This window comes from Procambarus clarkii, chromosome 85 (assembly GCF_040958095.1).
Source record: "Procambarus clarkii isolate CNS0578487 chromosome 85, FALCON_Pclarkii_2.0, whole genome shotgun sequence".
NCBI lineage: Eukaryota > Metazoa > Arthropoda > Malacostraca > Decapoda > Cambaridae > Procambarus > Procambarus clarkii.
Window position 1 is genome coordinate 5591930 of NC_091234.1, and position 20001 is coordinate 5611930.

A 20001-nucleotide genomic window follows, 5' to 3' on the forward strand; every position below is an offset into this window, starting at 1 on the left:
AAAAATATTTATGTGTACTCATCTAGTTGTACTCATCTAGTTGTGTCTGCAGGATCGAGCATTGACTCTTGGATCCCGCCTTTCGAGCATCGGTTGTTTACAGCAATGACTCCTGTCCCATTTCCCTATCATACCTGGTTTTAAAATTATGAATAGTATTTGCTTCCACAACCTGTTCCTGAAGTGCATTCCATTTTCCCACTACTCTCACGCTAAAAGAAAACTTCCTAACATCTCTGTGACTCATCTGAGTTTCAAGCTTCCATCCATGTCCCCTCGTTCCGTTACTATTCCTTGTGAACATTTCGTCTATGTCCACTCTGTCAATCCCTCTGAGTATTTTATACGTTCCTATCATGTCCCCCCTCTCCCTTCTTCTTTCTAGTGTCGTAAGGCACAGTTCTCTCAGGCGCTCCTCATACCCCATCCCTCGTAGCTCTGGGACGAGTCTCGTTGCAAACCTCTGAACTTTTTCCGGTTTCATTATATGCTTCTTCAGATGGGGACTCCATGATGAGGTGGCATACTCTAAGACTGGCCTCACGTAGGCAGTATAAAGCACCCTAACTGCCTCCTTACTTAGGTTTCTGAATGATGTTCTAACTTTTGCCAGTGTAGAGTACGCTGCTGTCGTTATCCTGTTTATATGTGCCTCAGGAGATAGATTAGGTGTTACGTCCACACCCAGGTCACTTTCGCGCGTCGTCACAGGTAGGCTGTTCCCCTTCATTGTGTACTGTCCCTTTGGTCTCCTATCTCCTAGTCCCATTTCCTTAACTTTACATTTGCTCGTGTTGAAATCCAGTAGCCATTTCTCTGACTATCTCTGCAACCTGTTCAGGTCCTCTTGGAGGATCCTGCAATCCTCATCTGTCACAACTCTTCTCATCAACTTTGCGTCATCCGCAAACATCAACATGTAGGACTCTACGCCTGTAAACATGTTGTTAACATATACAAGAAATAGAATTGTCCCAGCACCGATCCTTGTGGTACTCCACTTGTTACTGTTCGCCAGTCCAACTTCTCGCCCCGTACCGTAACTCTTTGGCTCCTTCCTGTTAGGTAGTTCCTTATCCATGCTAGGACCTTTCCCCCCACCCCCGCCTGCCTCTCGAGCTTGAACAGCACTCTCATGTGCGGTACTGTATCAAAAGCTTTTTGGCTGTCCAGAAATATGCAGTCTGCCCAACCATCTCTGTCCTGTCTTATCCTCATTATTTTATCACAGAATTCCAGAAGGTTTGTTAGGCACGATTTCCCTGTCCAGAAACCAATGTTGATGTTTGTTAACAAACCTAATGTTCTCCAGGTGTGCAACCAGTCGTAGCCTAATTATTCTTTCCAGTATTTTACAGGGGATGCTTGTCAGTGATACAGGTCTATAGTTAAGTGCCTCCTCCCTATCGCCTTTCTTGAAGATCGGCACGACATTTGCCTTCTTCCAGCAACTGGGCAATTCTCCCGACATAAGTGACTCATTAGAGATCATTGCCAGAGGCACGCTGAGGGCCTGCGCTGCTTCTTTTAGTATCCACAGTGATACTTTGTCTGGTCCAAATGCTTTAGTTGCATCTAGAGTTGTCAACTGTTTCATTACTTCCTCTGCTGTCACCTCTATATCTGATAGTCTTTCATCTAGGGTAACCCCTTCCAACAATAGGAGCTGCTCAGGCTTGGTAGTGAACACTCCATGGAAACTGGCATTCACTTCATTTCCTTGTCACTTTCAGTATATGCCCCCCTCTGTCTTCCTTAGTCTTGTCACTTGGTCGTTCACCGACATTTTTCTTCTTATATGACTGTGTAGTAACTTAGGTTGTTTTTCGCTTTGATTGCAATATCGTTCTCATAGTCCCTTTCTGATGTTCGTCTTATGTTAATGTAATCGTTCCTAGCTCTGTTGCATCTGATCCTGTTATCCTCTGTCCTTTGTCTTCTGTACTTCCTCCACTCCCGCCTGCTGGCCATTTTTGCTTCCTGATACTGTCTATTAAACTATGGGTTATTATATTCCTTCTTTTTTTTCCCTGTACTGTTGGTATAAATCTCTCTTCGGCCTCCTGGCATTTCTGTTTGACTAGGTCCATCATATCTTGGACTGTTTTTCCTCTAATTTCTTCCTCCCACTGCACTTCACCCAGATAGTCCCTTATCCTCTTATAGTCCCCTTTCCTGTAGTCAACTCTCCTTTCCCAGATCTCTTGTCCCATGGTCATAAGTTTGAATTCCATCATGTAGTCAAAGACTAGGACACAGTGGTCGCTGGCCCCTAGAGGTATTTCATGCTCTAAATTCTCGATATCTTCTACGTTCTGGGTGAAAATCAGGTATAATAGGCTCGGTGCATCTCCTCCTCTTTCCCTTGTGTCTTCCTTCGCATGTTGTGTTAGGAAATTCCTGTCTATAACACCTACTAATTTTGCTCCCCATGTTTCGTCCTCTCCATGGGGATTCCTTGATTCCCAATTTATCTCTCCATGATTTAAGTCCCCCATGATCAGCAGCTTTGCTCTTATTCTGTGGGCTAGTGTTGCTGCCTTCTGCAGTTCATCTATACATGCCTTGTTGTTGTCATCATACTACTGCCTGGGTCTTCTACTGTTTGGTGGGGGATGGTAGATTACCAAGATCACAATCTTCCTCCCATCTACTGTCAGAGTTCCATGTATGAAGCTTGTGCACTCATTGGTAACCCGATTTCCCAGGTCTTCAAACTTCCATTTCCGATTTATTAGGCGTGCCACTCCCCCTCCCTGTCTCTGTGTCCTCTCTTTTTGTATCACCTGGTACCCTTGAGGAAAGATTGCATCTAAGATCATGTTATTAATTTTAGTTTCCACAATTGCAACTATGTCAGGATCTGCTTCACTCACTCTTTCTTTTATCTCTTCTGCTTTATTAGATACCCCATCAGCATTGGTGTACCAAACCTTGAGATTCTTCATGGAAACTCTTGTACCAGAGTTTTCCCTTTCTCTGGGGGTTTGGTGGGATCTGGGGAGTGTTTGGGGGATGACTGGGGGCAGGGGGGGACCTGGGGGATCTGGGGGGTGTCTGGGGGATGACTGGGGGCGGGGAGGATCCGGGGGATGTCCGGGGGGGATCCGAGGGGTGTCTGGGGGGTCCAGGGGGTGTATGGGGGGTGAAAGAGGTCAGGTGGGGTGCTTGGGGGGCTAATGGGGGCTGGGCTTCTGGGAAGGTAGGTAGGAGGGTCTGGGGTAGGGCCTGGGTAGGTAGGTCTGGAGTAGGAAGGGCATACTGGGTCTGAAGATTAGGGAGGGTCTGATAGGAATAGAGGGGTTGGGAGATAGCGTAAGGTTGGGAGTCAGATAGAGGTTGAGAGGTTGGGAGGGGGAAGGATAGAGGGGGTGGGGGAACCTCCGACCCCCCTGGCAAGGGTGGGGGTCACATGGAAGGAGAGGGGGTGAGGAGGGGTGAGGGCTGGGTAGGTTTTGGGGGTTGAGGGGATGAGGGCTGGGTGGGTTTTTAGGGTTGAGGGGATGAGGGCTGGGTGGGTTTTGGGGGTTGAGGGGGTGAGGGCGGGACGGGTTTTGGGGGTTGAGGTGATGAGGGGGTCCTTGGAATGTGGGATGAATTTGACTGCAGTGGGGTCAGAGGGGTCAAGGAAGGTGTTGGGGAGATAAGCAGGGGCAGGGAGGGCTGATTTGGGGAGGGAGTGATCTGAGAAGGTGTGAGCTGGTTAGCATGGGGTGGATTTGCATTGGGGTGTGTATCTACGCTCAAATGGGAAGAGTTGTATTGTTGTTTGCTTGCTATGTGGGCTGGCTATCTGCTCCTCCTTCGTCATGAATTTGTCAATATATACGTTGTAGTAATTTTCGCTACCTCTGAGTAAGTGTTTGTGATGCAGTATGTAATCCACTGCCTCTTCGTTAGTGAACTGTACCAGGACAGGTCGTTTCCTGTTACAGTTGTATGGCCCAATGCGTCGGTGGACTTGCACCTCATTCCCTGCCATCTGGGCTCTCATGTCTCTCAAGATCCCCTGTATCTCCAAATCCTCAATCTCCATCCTTTCCTGCCTCGATTGTGCCCTGGCTTCAAGCAATCCATGGATTATGATTGTCCTCTTTCTCAGTTCAGGGTCATGCTGGTGGCCCCCTCCCTGGCTGACCCCCAACCCTCCCACTCCCGCTACTCCACCTACTACTACTCCCACTTCCCCTGCCAAGCTTCCCTTATTCCTGCCAAATTCATTAGTAAGCCTAGATATTTCTCCTTGCCATTCTTCCCTGCTCTTCCTGATTTCCTCTTGAATATAATCCATAAACTCTTGTTTGAGTCTTTGCACCTCGTCCTGTATCTTATTAAAGACTTCACTTTTAACCCCCTGGATTAGATCATCTATCCAAACATCCCCCTTCTCTACAAATTTCCCAATCATCTTTTCCACAAACCTATCTTCTTCAATCATAATACTGCTGGATCTAGACGCCCTTCCTGACCTAGTCATTGCTATAATGCAACCTTACCCACAGGGGTTCCAAGTATCTTACCGTCCTGTTAACACAATAGGTGAGTGAATCTCCAAGCGTCTCCCCACGGAGTGGTAGGAGGGTTGCTGCCGGGGGTGAGGTCACGGTCAGAGGTCGGTGAGGTCTGCTCCACACTGCACACTGCCACAGTACTTCATCAACTATTATCAATTACGAAACTTAAACTGTTTTTCTTCACTACCTTATGACTTTGGTCAAAACCCAAGGTTTTTTTCATTCACTTGTACACACTTTTTCATTTTGAAGTTGCCTGATTACCCCTCCCACTCCACTAGTGAACCAGCAGCACCCAACCCGTGGCCACCCAACACGATGGTCACAACACAAGATTCACACACACACACACAAGTGTGTGTGTGTGTGTGTGTGTGTGTGTGTGTGTACTCACCTAATTGTGTGTGTGTGTGTGTGTGTGTGTGTGTGTGTGTGTGTGTGTGTGTGTGTGTGTGTGTGTGTGTGTGTGTGTGTGTGTGTGTGTGTGTGAGTGTGTGTGTGTGTGTGTGTGTATGTGTGTGTGTGTGTGTGTGTGTGTGTGTGTGTGTGTGTGTGTGTGTGTGTGTGTGTGTGTGTGTGTGTGTGTGTGTGTGTGTGTACTCACCTATTTGGGTTTGCAGGATCGAGCATTGACTCTTGGATCCCGCCTTTCCAGCCATCGGTTGTTTACAGCAATGACTCCTGTCCTTTTACCTATCATACCTAATTTTAAAAGTATGAATAGAGTTTGCTTCCACAACCTATTCCCCAAGTGCATTCCATTTTTCCACTAATCTCACGCTAAAAGAAAACTTCCTAACATCTCTGTGACTCATCTGAGTTTCCAAATTCCACCCATGTCCCCTCATTCTGTTATTATTACGTGTGAACATTTCATCTATTTCCACTTTGTCAATTCCCCAGAGTATTTTATATGTCCCTATCATATCTCCTCTCTCCCTTCTTTTCTCTAGTGTCGTAAGGTTCAGTTCCTTCAAACGCTCTTCATATCCCATCTCTCGTAACTCTGGGACAAGCCTCGTAGCAAACCTCTGAACCTTCTCCAGTTTCCTTATGTGTTTCTTCAGGTGGGGTTCGATGATGGTGCGGCATACTCTAAGACTAGTCTCACGTAGGCAGTGTAAAGCACCCTAAAAGCCTCCTCACTTAGGTTTCTGAATGTTCTAATTTTCGCCAGTGTAGAGTAAGCTGCTGTCGTTATCCTATTTATTTGTGCCTCAGGAGTTAGATTAGGTGTCACATCCACTCCTAGGTCTCTTTCTCGAATCATTACAGGTAGGCTGTTCCCCTTCGTTGTGTACTGTCCCTCTGGTCGTCTATCATTTGATCCTATTTCCATAACTTTACATTTACTGGTGTTGAACTCCAGTAGCCATTTCCCTGACCATCTCTGCAACCTGTTTAAGTCCGCTTGGAGGATCCTACAATCCTCATCTGTCACAACTCTTCTCATTAAGGTGTGTGTACTCACCTATTTGTACTCACCTATTTGTGCTTGCAGGGGTTGAGCTTTGGCTCTTTGGTCCCGCCTCTCAACTGTCAATCAACTGGTGTACAGATTCCTGAGCCTACTGGGCTCTATCATATCTACATTTAAAACTGTGTATGGAGTCAGCCTCCACCACATCACTGCCTAATGCATTCCATCCGTTAACTACTCTGACACTGAAAAAGTTCCTTCTAACGTCTCTGTGGCTCAGGTGGGTACTCAGTTTCCACCTGTGTCCCCTTGTTCGCGTCCCACCAGTGTTGAATAGTTTATTCTTGATTACCCGGTCGATTCCTCTGAGGATTTTGTAGGTTGTGATCATGTATCCCCTTAATCTTCTGTCTTCCAGTGTCGTAAGGTGCATTTCCTGCAGCCTTTCCTCGTAACTCACACACCACTATCTTCCACCAGCACCTGAACGGTGGTGGGGTGTTTGGGCTGGGCAGCTCCTGTGTTGTCTATTAATATGCGAGGGACAAGCAGGCAATATCGCAGTAAAAAAATGTGTGTGTGTGTGTGTGTGTGTGTGTGTGTGTGTGTGTGTGTGTGTGTGTGTGTGTGTGTGTGTGTGTGTGTGTGTGTGTGTGTGTGTGTGTGTGTGTGTGTGTGTGTGTGTGTGTGTATGAGTGTTTCTGAGATAAATATATGTAATAGATACATTAGAGGGAAAATAGATTGGTTAGAAATAGTAAATACAAATAGTACAGTAAATACACACACCACTATCTTCCACCAGCACCTGAACGGTGGTGGGGTGTGTGGGCTGGGCAGCTCCTGTGTTGTCTATTAATATACGAGGGACAAGCAGGCAATATCGCAGTGAAAAAATGATTACAAGTTAACAAATATTTGGCAAGCTGACCGAAGCCAAACAATAATGTTGAAAAAACAAATCAGAAATAGTGTGTTTTGAAGAAAGTGTCGCAACCAGTGGTGCAGTGCTGCCAGAGCGCTGCTCCAGCACCTCTACAAGTAGATGATGGAATGGAGGAAAGGGAGAGAGGATGAGGGAAAGGGAGAGAGGACGAGGGGAAAGGGAGAGAGGATGAGGGGAAAGGGAGAGAAAATGAGAGGAAAGGGAGATAATGGCTAATGGCTGATGGTTGATCGTGGCAGGAAAATATTAGTATTATATCACCAATAATTTAATAATGTTATGATATTTCTTCGTTATTTTAAAGATTCAATAATATTTAAATTGTTATATTACATAATATATATATATATATATATATATATATATATATATATATATATATATATATATATATATATAATTTTTTTTTTTTTTTTTTATATGTACACATATATATTTACTTTATTTGAACTTTGTTACAAAAAAGGAGTTACATATGGGTTACAAAGATGGTTGTCATAGGTTGTCGAGTTCCTCCAGCTCCTCAGATGGCGGGCAGGAACCCTGGATGCAGTGCGCATTTCCCCTCTGTAACGCCACACTGAGGCGCTGGAAAAGAAAGCTTGCAGCTCTCGGGTCCCTTGTTGTTTCAATGAGCCTAGAACCCAGTTCCTTCAAAAAACTGGTAGCACTTTTACCCCAGGCGCCAAGCGTCTCAGAAGCAATGGGGACAAAATTGTAGTGGTGATCCAGTTCTCTATACTTACGGGATTTGGCTGCTTCCCTGTGGGTGGCAGCGCCACCTGGTTGTGCAACACTGAGGTTAATGTAGGTGTTAGCCAGGGTTGATACGCACGTGTAGTCCCATACCAACTGCTTGCCATTCTTCCAGGGGTTCACTGTGATACCATCCGGGCGACCAATAGGAGCATCAGAGTTACGGGGCGTTAGGTAACGGGGCTCTCTTTCAGCTGGGCATCCAGCTGTGGTGAGGCTCCTCTTGATGATGTCGTTAACTTCACTGTGCCTCGAGTGCCATCCCCCTGTGCTTTGGCAGAGTAGGCCATGGTGACCGTACCTGTCAGCCACCACCTCGCCGCAAATACACCTATATCTGGTGTGGATTGGGGCAGCAAGGCGGAGGGCCACAGCAATTCGGAGGGCGTGTGGTGTGAGACGCGTGCCAGTTGCCGACATTGGGGTTGCTAACAGGAAATCCCCTGCATGTGGTGCTGCTACTGCTGTGAGGCGAGCAATGTCGTGTTGTGTTGTTGCAGCACCCAGGCACTCTGCAGCAACTTGGTCTACAATGGGACCATCCCAGCTGGATTGCTTGTGGGATTTTGGGGATGGTGGTTGAGGTGATTGGCCTGCACGAGAGGCCCACTCTGTGGCACAGCGTGTAAAATTGGGATCATGTACACCTGCCAGCTGATGTAAGTGGGCAGGTAGAATTTCCTTCACAAGGTCGTCGGATGCTGATAAGGAGGACAGGAAGGCTGGAACAGCGATTTGCGTTGCTGTTCGAACTCCGAGGCCCCCAAGTCTTACGGGAAGAGAGGCTTGTTTCCACTGTAGGTCATCGAGAGAGAGGTTAAGGGCTTTTTCTAGCATTGATTTCAGTAACCGGTCATACTCACTTAGTTTTTGGCTACTGTAAGATGGTGAACACCTCAGAAAGTAGGTTAACCTGGGGAGGGACAGACATCTGGTGATGAGGTAGAGTGCATCATGAGCATCAATATCCTCAATCCTCCCATCCATCCTCTTAAGGTCGGCGATTTTCTTATCAAGGACCTCATCGATGGCTTTCAACCCCAGGGGAGCTCCTAGGAGTGTGCTGTCTTCAGGTTTAGTTTTATGGATATTTAGCAGAAGACCCTCTATTCTCTCTACGATGCCCTGGTTGGAACATATTATTTCACATTTAGAAGGGTTCAGGGTGAGGCCTAAAACTGCACCTTGCTCCTGGATTTTTCTGATGTCCTCCAGGAGGGAGTCTTGGGAACCAGCTCGGGTACCATCATCCAAGAACCAGATGTTAAGCTCGCTGGACAGGACCTCTGTGACTTGTTTGATGACTAAGCAGAAAAGGAGAGGAGCGAGGGGGTCACCCTGTTGGACGCCTTCTCGCGAGTCAATTTCATGTTCGCCAAAAAGTAGCTTAAGATCCATACTGTAGCATGAATGTACAAAAGGGTAGAGGGAAGGGAAATGACTATGAACCGCACGGAGTACAGCATCCCTCCGCACCAAATTGAAGGCATTTTTGAAATCTAGCTTAATAAGGGCCTTTTCGTCTGTGATGTTGGCGATGAAGGCTCGAGCTGCATGGGCTGCCGCCTCACACCCTTGTGGAATGCCAAACCCGAGCTGTTTTGGCTTCAGCATGTTGGCCGCTGCATCACTAACTGTTCTTGCAGCTGCCTTTGCGACGAGACGCCGGAGAGAATTGCCCACAGCTATTGGCCTGATCCCTCCATCCTTTTTCTTTAGAGCACAGAGAGATGCTCCAAAAAAGATAGGTCTTATGGACGCTTGTATGTTGCCAGCTAGACATGTGTTGGTGAATCTGATTAGTTCCACCAAGAGGTTCTTCACAATGTCACCCAGTGCAGGGTTGAGCATTTGCTTGAGGTGGTTGGGTTTTAGTCCTGTGAACCCACCTGCTGATCCTGTAGGGAAGGACATGGCTGCTTTATGGACCACAGATTCAGCCACCCAGAGAGGTTCTGCTCCGGTAGCCCCCACTTGTACAATGTCGTCCTCACGCGGAGCCCTGGGTGGGTGTTTCTCCCTTAGGGCTTGAGCTGTTGCGGCATCTCTGTCGGCAATTGAGTCCTCACTGGTGATGACTCGTATTGCGCCAATAGTGTTTCCTTCTTCTATTTTCTTGGTGACTGATGTTCTGATTTTTGATGTCTCGGATATGCCACTGTTGCTCTTCCTGCCGTGGGTGTTTCTCGCGCGAGTGGGAAGGCGAACCTGGTTGTCCTCCCTGGGAAAATCATTTATAGCTTTGATGACTGAGGCAGCTAAGGTTTTGTCTCTCCTTGCAGGGGTGGCTAGACATATGTTGCCAAACATTAGGAGGTTCTGCCATGCTTGGGTCGTTCCAGGAGAGTCGTTGACCTTTCTCAGGAGGGCAGATAATTTGGCTGCTTTGATATATATATATATATATATATATATATATATATATATATATATATATATATATATATATATATATATATATCAAATATATATATATATTTGATAATATATATATATATATATATATATATATATATATATATATATATATATATATATATATATATAATATATATATATATATATATATATATATATATAATATATATATATATATATATATATATATATATATATATATATATATATATATATATATATATATATATATATATATATATATGCAACAATTATCACAAAAACACTGATCACTGAAAAACACTGAAAAATAGAAAATGCTTAGCATTTTCTATTTTTCACATGTGGTTATCCTGATTTTCCTAATAAGCCAAGTTTTCATGAATTAATTGTTTTTCGACTACCTAACCTACCTAAACTAACCTAACCTAACTTTTTCGGCTACCTAACCTAACCTAACCAATAAAGACAGGTTAGGTTAGGTTAGGTAGGGTTGGTTAGGTTCGGTCATATATACCTAGTCCAATAAAAAAAAATTAACCTCATTCATAATGAAATGGGTAGCTTTATCATTTCATAAGAAAAAAATTAGAGAAAATATATTAATTCAGGAAAACTTGGCTTATTAGGCAAATCGGGGCTTGCATAGCAGGCCGAGTACGACGTTCTGGCTACTAGGTACGACATTATATATATGTATATATATATATATATATATATATATATATATATATATATATATATATATATATATATATATATTTATATATATATATATATATATATATATATATATATATATATATATATATATATATATATATATATATATATATATATATATATATATATATATATATATATATATATATTATTAAATATGACCGAAAAAGTAAGATTAATAATTCTAACACGAATTTTCTCAATCTTTCGTACATTACGCTTCACTGTTGGAGGTAAATCAAAAATCAATTCTCCAAAATTCATTTTTATTTCTAGTCTGACGCGACACGGGCGCGTTTCGTAAAACTTATTACATTTTCAAAGACTTTAGTTCACAAATACACAACTGAATAGAACTTACGTATCTCCGATTTTATATCTACATTTGAGTGAGGTGGAAGGGGTGATGTGGCATTAACACAAGACAGAACAAAATGTGGTATTAATAGGGTATTAATTTCATCAACACAAGACAGAACAAGAGTATTAATAGGGTATTAATTTCATCAACACAAGACAGAACACGAAGCAATGGATATTGAATAGAAGTGTTTGTAGAAAGCCTATTGGTCCATATTTCTTGATGCTTCTATATTGGAGCGGAGTCTTGAGGTGGGTAGAATATAGTTGTGCAATAATTGGCTGTTGATTGCTGGTGTTGACTTCTTGATGTGTAGTGCCTCGCAAACGTCAAGCCGCCTGCTATCGCTGTATCTATCGATGATTTCTGTGTTGTTTACTAGGATTTCTCTGGCGATGGTTTGGTTGTGGGAAGAGATTATATGTTCCTTAATGGAGCCCTGTTGCTTATGCATCGTTAAACGCCTAGAAAGAGATGTTGTTGTCTTGCCTATATACTGGGTTTTTTGGAGCTTACAGTCCCCAAGTGGGCATTTGAAGGCATAGACGACGTTAGTCTCTTTTAAAGCGTTCTGTTTTGTGTCTGGAGAGTTTCCCATGAGTAGGCTGGCCGTTTTTCTGGTTTTATAGTAAATCGTCAGTTGTATCCTCTGATTTTTGTCTGTAGGGATAACGTTTCTATTAACAATATCTTTCAGGACCCTTTCCTCCGTTTTATGAGCTGTGGAAAAGAAGTTCCTGTAAAATAGTCTAATAGGGGGTATAGGTGTTGTGTTAGTTGTCTCTTCAGAGGTTGCATGGCTTTTCACTTTCCTTCTTATGATGTCTTCGACGAAACCATTGGAGAAGCCGTTATTGACTAGGACCTGCCTTACCCTACAGAGTTCTTCGTCGACTTGCTTCCATTCTGAGCTGTGGCTGAGAGCACGGTCGACATATGCGTTAACAACACTCCTCTTGTACCTGTCTGGGCAGTCGCTGTTGGCATTTAGGCACATTCCTATGTTTGTTTCCTTAGTGTAGACTGCAGTGTGGAAACCTCCGCCCTTTTCCATGACTGTTACATCTAGAAAGGGCAGCTTCCCATCCTTTTCCATCTCGTAAGTGAAACGCAGCACGGAACTCTGCTCAAATGCCTCCTTCAGCTCCTGCAGATGTCTGACATCAGGTACCTGTGTAAAAATGTCGTCAACATACCTGCAGTATATGGCCGGTTTCAAGTTCATGTCGACTAAGACTTTTTGCTCGATGGTACCCATGTAGAAGTTTGCAAACAGGACACCTAGGGGAGAACCCATGGCGACCCCATCTACTTGCTTATACATGTGCCCATCCGGGCTCAAGAAGGGTGCCTCTTTAGTACAAGCTTGGAGTAGTTTCCTCAGAATATTTTCTGGTATGTCAAGAGGAGTACAGGCTGGATCACGATACACTCTGTCGGCTATCATTCCGATTGTCTCGTCCACAGTTACGTTGGTAAACAGCGATTCTACGTCCAACGAGGCTCTTATCCCTGTGGCCTGTGTGCCCCGCAGTAAGTCAACAAATTCCTTTGGAGACTTCAGGCTGAAGGCGCAAGGAACATAAGGAGTCAGCAGGCCGTTGAGTCGCTTCGCCAGTCTGTACGTGGGTGTGGGTATCTGGCTAATGATTGGCCGAAGTGGGTTTCCAGGCTTGTGCGTCTTGACATTTCCATACACATATCCAGGTTTATATTCCCCAATGATCTTTGGCAGGTGGAGTCCGGATTTCTTGGCGTTCACAGTTTCGATCAGTTTGTTGACCTTTGCTTTTAATTCGGCTGTATTGTCCTTCGTTACCCTTTGGAACTTAGTTTGGTCAGAGAGTATGATGTTCATTTTCGCCAGATATTCGTCTTTTTTAAGAATGACATATATTGGCGACTTGTCACCTCTCCTGACAACTATCTCCTTATTCTCACAAAGGCTTTTAGCTGCCGCTTTAAGCTCGGGGGACAGTATGGTGCTTCTGTAGTTGCCTCGATTCTTTCCTCCTTCTGCAATAAGTTCTGCTTGTAAGGTATCTTTGGTAGTGACCTTCTTTTGTGTCTCGAGGTCGAATATGTCGTCCAACAGACGACATATTCGACCTCATATAAAGATTCAGACGACATATAAAGAGGCACCCTTCTTGAGCCCGGATGGGCACATGTATAAGCAAGTAGATGGGGTCGCCATGGGTTCTCCCCTAGGTGTCCTGTTTGCAAACTTCTACACGGGTACCATCGAGCAAAAAGTCTTAGTCGACATGAACTTGAAACCGGCCATATACTGCAGGTATGTTGACGACATTTTTACACAGGTACCTGATGTCAGACATCTGCAGGAGCTGAAGGAGGCATTTGAGCAGAGTTCCGTGCTGCGTTTCACTTACGAGATGGAAAAGGATGGGAAGCTGCCCTTTCTAGATGTAACAGTCATGGAAAAGGGCGGAGGTTTCCACACTGCAGTCTACACTAAGGTAACAAACATAGGAATGTGCCTAAATGCCAACAGCGACGGCCCAGACAGGTACAAGAGGAGTGTTGTTAACGCATATGTCGACCGTGCTCTCAGCCACAGCTCAGAATGGAAGAAAGTCGACGAAGAACTCTGTAGGGTAAGGCAGGTCCTAGTTAATAACGGCTTCTCCAATGGTTTCGTCGAAGATATCATAAGAAGGAAAGTGAAAAGCCATGCAACCTCTGAAGAGACAACTAACACAACACCTATACCCCCTATTAGACTATTTTACAGGAACTTCTTTTCCACAGCTCATAAAACGGAGGAAAGGGTACTGAAAGATATTGTTAATAGAAACGTTATCCCTACAGACAAAAATCAGAGGATACAACTGACGATTTACTATAAAACCAGAAAAACGGCCAGCCTACTCATGAGAAACTCTCCAGACACAAAATAGAACGCTTTAAAAGAGACTAACGTCGTCTATGCCTTCAAATGCCCACTTGGGGACAGTAAGCTCCAAAAAACCCAGTATATAGGCAAGACAACAACATCTCTTTCTAGGCGTTTAACGATGCATAAGCAACAGGGCTCCATTAAGGAACATATAATCTCTTCCCACAACCAAACCATCGCCAGAGAAATCCTAGTAAACAACACAGAAATCATCGATAGATACAGCAATAGCAGGCGGCTTGACGTTTGCGAGGCACTACACATCAAGAAGTCAACACCAGCAATCAACAGCCAATTATTGCACAACTATATTCTACCCACCTCAAGACTCCGCTCCAATATAGAAGCATCAAGAAATATGGACCAATAGACTTTCTACAAACACTTCTATTCAATATCCATTGCTTCGTGTTCTGTCTTGTGTTGATGAAATTAATACCCTATTAATACTCTTGTTCTGTCTTGTGTTGATGAAATTAATACCCTATTAATACCACATTTTGTTCTGTCTTGTGTTAATGCCACATCACCCCTTCCACCTCACTCAAATGTAGATATAAAATCGGAGATACGTAAGTTCTATTCAGTTGTGTATTTGTGAACTAAAGTCTTTGAAGATGTAATAAGTTTTACGAAACGCGCCTGTGTCGCGTCAGACTAGAAATAAAAATGAATTTTGGAGAATTGATTTTTGATTTACCTCCAACAGTGAAGCGTAATGTACGAAAGATTGAGAAAATTCGTGTTAGAATTATTAATCTTACTTTTTCGGTCATATTTAATAATATATGTCTACAGGAAAGACTGCTACCAAAATATACTAATATATGCGAACAAGCCTGAATGGTCCCCAGGACAATATGCAACTGAATATACTAATATATATATATATTTATATATATATATATATATATATATATATATATATATATATATATATATATATATATATATATATATATATATATATATATATATATATATATATATATATATGTATGTATATATTATTAAATATGACCGATATATGAAAATATATGACCGATTTTTCGGTCATATTTAATAATATATGTCTACAGGAAAGACTGCTACCAAAACATACTAATATATCTATATGTATATATATATATGTATATATATATGTATATATATATTTATATGTATATATACATGTATATACATATGTATATATGCGAACAAGCCTGAATGGTCCCCAGGACATATGCAACTGAAAACTCACACCCCAGAAGTGACTCGAACCCATACTCCCAGAAGCAACGCATCTGGTATGTACAAGACGCCTTAAACCACTTGACCATCACGACCGGACATAATGAGGTGATAGCCGAGGCTATATGAACCACCCCACCGCCGGCACTCGGATAGTTATCTTGGGCATAGCATTTTACCAAATCACCTCATTCTTTGGGGCACACGTGAGGAACACAAATGCGAACAAGCCTGAATGGTCCCCAGGACATATGCAACTGAAAACTCACACCCCAGAAGTGACTCGAACCCATACTCCCAGAAGCAACGCATCTAATGCATAGCCTCGGTGATAGCCTCGGCTATCACCTCATTATGTCCGGTCGTGATGGTCAAGTGGTTTAAGGCGTCTTGTACATACCAGATGCGTTGCTTCTGGGAGTATGGGTTCGAGTCACTTCTGGGGTGTGAGTTTTCAGTTGCATATGTCCTGGGGACCATTCAGGCTTGTTCGCATTTGTGTTCCTCACGTGTGCCCCAAAGAATGAGGTGATTTGGTAAAATGCTATGCCCAAGATAACTATCCGAGTGCCGGCGGTGGGGTGGTTCATATAGCCTCGGCTATCACCTCATTATGTCCGGTCGTGATGGTCAAGTGGTTTAAGGCGTCTTGTACATACCAGATGCGTTGCTTCTGGGAGTATGGGTTCGAGTCACTTCTGGGGTGTGAGTTTTCAGTTGCATATGTATATATATATATATATATATATATATATATATATATATATATATATATATATATATATATATATATATATATATATATATATATATATATATATATATGTCGTACCTAGTAGCCAGAACTCACTTCTCAGCCTACTATGCAAGGCCCAATTTGCCTAATAAGCCTAGTTTTCATGAATTAATGTTTTTTTGACAACCTAACCTACCTAACCTAACCTAACCTAACGTTTTTGGCTACCTAACCTAACCTAACCTGTAAAGATAGGTTAGGTTAGGTTAGGTAGGGTTGGTTAGGTTCGGTCATATATCTACGTTAACTTTAACTCCAATAAAAAAAAATTGACCTCATACATAATGAAATGGGTAGCTTTATCATTTCATAAGAAAAAAAGTAGAGAAAATATATTAATTCAGTAAAACTTGGCTTATTAGGCAAATCGGGCCTTGCATAGTAGGCTGAGAAGTGAGTTCTGGCTACTAGGTACGACATATATATATATATATATATATATATATATATATATATATATATATATATATATATATATATATATATATATATATATATATATATATATATATATGTCGTACCTAGTAGCCAGAACTCACTTCTCAGCCTACTATTCAAGGCCCGATTTGCCTAATAAGCCAAGTTTTCCTGAATTAATATATTTACTATATTTTTTTTCTTATGAAATGATAAAGCAACCCTTTTCTCTATGTATGAAGTCAATTTTTTTTTTATTGGAGTTAAAATTAACGTAGATATATGACCGAACCTAACAAACCCTACCTAACCTATATTTATCGGTAAGGTTAGGTTAGGTAGCCAAAGAAAGCTAGGTTAGGTTAGGTTAGGTAGGTTAGGTAGACGAAAAAACATTAATTCATGAAAACTTGTCTTATTAGGCAAATCGGGCCTTGAATAGTAGGCTGAGAAGTGCGTTCTGGCTATTAGGTACGACATATATATATGTCGTACCTAGTAGCCAGAACGCGCTTCTCGGCCTACTATGCAAGGCCCAATTTGCCTAATAAGCCAAGTTTTCATGAATTAATTGTTTTTCGACTACCTAACCTACCTAACCTAACCTAACCTAACTTTTTCGGCTACCTAACCTCACCTAACCTATAGAGATAGGTTAGGTTTGGTTAGGTAGGGTTGGTTAGGTTCGGTCATATATCTATGTTAATTTTAACTCCAATAAAAAAAAATTGATCTCATACATAATGAAATGGGTAGCTTTATCATTTCATAAGCAAAAAGTAAGAGAAAATGTATTAATTCAGGAAAACTTGGCTTATTAGGCAAATCAGGCCTTGCTTAGTAGGCTGAGAAGTGCGTTCTGGCTACTAGGTACGACATATATATATATATATATATATATATATATATATATATATATATAAAGAGGGATAACTGTAGTGGTAGGAATGTGGACACATAATACATTGAACGCTTCCTGTCCATTTATGCCAGACAAACAGTATGAGACAAAGTTGCCAACCTACCACTTTGGATACCAATATTCAGCGGTAATGTTCATGGCTTTAGCAGTAGTTCATATGACAGGTATTCTTTATCATACAATAGAATATTTTAGTATTAAATACTACGCAGTAAAACGACAAAACTGCTACACATAACTTTACATTATTTAGTGCTTTTTGAGCTGATTCAAGCGTCGTGTGAAATAATGAGTTGGCAACTCTGCTTCTGTATTTCAGTGGCATTAGTAAAGCAATGGATTGTGGTCCCTGGATTTATCTCTAATGCAGAAGCATTTTTTCTCACAGACAATACCATTATGGCTTCTATGCAAACAATGTTGACGTCCTTCTTTCGTGAACAAAATGAGGAGTGTAAGAAGAATAACGTACTCGAGACTGATAATGGTAACAGTGAAAGTAGCAAAAGTTGTGTTTCAACTGTTTCTAGTTCAAATGTTCAAACTGGGTCCATGTGCAATTCAGAAAGTAATGGTGCTTTGAAGTCTAACTTGTATCACTGTTCAGGTGTTTAGACAACACCTGAGTGATGTAACGCTCTTCACTTCGAAGGGTTTAAGACGTGTGACATATATAGAAACAAGATAGGAAATGACAGTCTTTTGTCAGGCCCACCAGAGCTCCGGCACCAATAATATTGGCACTGTGCCCCTGGTTGTAACGCACTGTGAAGAGACCAGTAGGAAAGGGACCGTCGAGAAGACTAGACACAACTACCAACAGCTTCACCAGCTTCCACACCAACCATCTCACCACTTGCCCGTACAGCGGCACTGACCAGGAACTACCACTGCGTATATAAATGTCATCTGAAGGGTGAGTTTTTATGCAATTAATGCAAGCCATTCTCAGCTAGACTACCTGCAATTTTGCTAGGATTTCATAGGGATAGCAAAGAGTGAAGGATATGATCGATATAGAACGATGGAAGGGTATAAGCCTAACCATATGGACAAGATTTATGGCATTAAAGAAACGCAAAATGAGTAGCTACGGAGAGCAGTTAGCATAGTAGAACTTTGGAAAAGCATGGATGAACTAGTGGGAGTCTGTTCTATACTGCAGGAAGAGCTGGGAGGAGGCGAGAAGTAAAAAAGGGAGAAGAAATACAGGCACTTAAAGAATTTGCGTCTCTGGGAACGCAGCTTCAGAGAATTACAATAAAGGTAAACAACAAAGATCATCTAATTCAAGGCCTAATACTCACGTACCACACTTATATATTGATACCCTCTCAGTTACTCGCTGTTTCCTGTTGCTTAGATACTCCCTTATCCACTGGAGAACCTTACCTTTTATGCATGTCTGTTTCTCCTACTTTTGTAGCAACCTTCTATGGAGTACTGTGTCAAAGGTTTTCTGACAGTCTAAGCAAATGCTGTCTGCCCACTCTTTTCTTTCTTGCTTATTTTTTGTCGCCTGGTCGGGGAAGCGTAAGGTAATGAAATTTGGCGAAGGGAGCAGGAGGCTGAACACAAGGTATCATCTGGGAAGTGAAATCCTGCGACAGTCAAATAGAGAGAAAGATCTGGTGATTGATATCACACCGAATCTGTACCCAGAGACCCACATCAAAAGAATATCATCAGCGGCATATGCTAGACTGGCCAACATAAGAACTGCCTTTAGAAACTTGTGTAAGGAATCGTTCAGGACCCTGTATACCACTTATGTAAGACCAATCCTGGAGTATGCAGCTCCAGCCTGGAGTCCATACCTAGTTAAACACAAGACAAAGTTAGAGAAGATTCAGCGGTATGCCACAAGGCTCGTCCCGGAACTGAGAGGAATGAGCTACGAGGAAAGGCTAAAGGAGCTGAACCTCACATCCCTGGAAAACAAAAGAGTAAGGAGAGACATGATAACCACCTACAAAATTCTCAGGGGAATTGACAGGGTGGACAAAGATAAGCTCATCAGCACGGGTGGGACACGAACAAGGAACACAGGTGGAAACTTAGTACCCAGATGAGCAACAGAGACGTTAGAAAGAATTTTTTCAGTGTCAGAGTAGTTAATAAATGGAATGCACTAGGAAGTGATGTGGTGGAGGCTGACTCAATACACAGTTTCAAATGTAGATAGGATAGAGCCTAGTAGGCTCAGGAATCTGTACACCTGTTGATTGACGGTTGAGAGGCGGGACCAAAGAGCCAAAGCTCAACTCTCGCAAGCACAATAAGGTGAATACAATTAAGTGAGCACACACACACACACCTTTGAGGTGTACTCACCTAGTTGTACTCACCTAGTTGTGTTTGCGGGGGTTGAGCTCTGGCTCTTTGGTCCCGCCTCTCAACCGTCAATCAACAGGTGTACAGATTCCTCAGCCTATTGGGCTCTATCATATCTACACATGAAACTGTGTATGGAGTCAGCCTCCACCACATCACTTCCTAATGCATTCCATTTGTCAACCACTCTGACACTAAAAAAGTTCTTTCTAATATCTCTGTGACTCATTTGGGCACTCAGTTTCCACCTGTGTCCCCTTGTGCG

The 20001-nt window shown here is 42.6% G+C and overlaps 1 long non-coding RNA gene across 2 annotated transcripts in view; it reads left to right on the top strand.

The window, feature by feature from the left end:
* The first annotated feature begins 18129 nt into the window (after nt 1-18129).
* The window catches only part of LOC138358657 (uncharacterized), a 366187-nt gene continuing 364315 nt past the window's right edge, over nt 18130-20001 (top strand). Inside the window, exons 1-2 of one of the 2 annotated variants that reach the window (XR_011225505.1) lie at nt 18130-18318; nt 18568-18668. This is a non-coding gene — a long non-coding RNA (uncharacterized lncRNA). The remainder of the gene's footprint in view (nt 18319-18567; nt 18669-20001) is intronic. The other variant, XR_011225504.1, reaches the window with a different exon arrangement.